Source organism: Melampsora larici-populina (assembly GCF_000204055.1).
Source record: "Melampsora larici-populina 98AG31 unplaced genomic scaffold MELLAscaffold_487, whole genome shotgun sequence".
NCBI classification, from domain to species: domain Eukaryota; kingdom Fungi; phylum Basidiomycota; class Pucciniomycetes; order Pucciniales; family Melampsoraceae; genus Melampsora; species Melampsora laricis-populina.
Window position 1 is genome coordinate 1 of NW_006769178.1, and position 867 is coordinate 867.

Here is an 867-nt window from a genome sequence, read left to right on the forward strand (position 1 = left end):
TCAGGCACTGGCTCACCAATGATGATGCTTCGATGGATTTAGAGGAGTAATTGTGGTGGCCTTTCAATCTTAACTTAAGAAAAATCCTGCCAAGCCTTATATTATACAACTTATGAAAAGATTCGTAAATACATTTGTGATGAGCCAGAAATAAATGATTCCCTGTTGTTGTTGTTTCCATTTACAACACGTTGGTGGTACAGTGAGAGTGAGCAATCCGAGGAAAAAACCCAAGTCTGCCCCTTGATGTTCAAGGGGCATCAAAATCCCCGCCGGTGTGTGAGTGCTCATATGAGTAATGAGTCCTCACACACCAAGGACTTATCCTCCTGCTTTGAGTGAGCAGGAGGATAAGTGAGTCTGGAAACTTACTGAGTCGTGCCATTGGCCAAAGACTCGCGGACAAGCCCGTTTTGAGTCCCGTCCTCAAGGCACGCCTAACCCTAGGTACAGTTAGAGTTTTGTACTCTAACTGTCCGTAGATGAGTCGGTACTCAAAATGAGTCCCTCGGACCCCGCATCCCGATTGTGAGCGTGAGTTGCTCAAACCTGCATCCCTGGATGTAATCCAAGTTCGAATTTTCTTAATTTCCCAAATCGCTGTGTTACCGAGCTAACTCGAAGTCGCGCTGATGCGCGGAGCAAAACCAGTCCGCGCGTCAGCGTGGATGGTCGGGAGTACGGGAGTCCTCTTATCCCCGAGTACCGAGGGAAGCCTCGGGTGTAACAGTAAAGCCTGAGAGACGATCCATTCTGGATTCGTTTCTCCGGCTTCGATCGTTGCCTGTAAATACCTTCTGGTGGAATAAGCGCGTGCCTTGAGGTGCTTTGAAGCCTATGTAGGACTTCATCCTATATATGTACCAA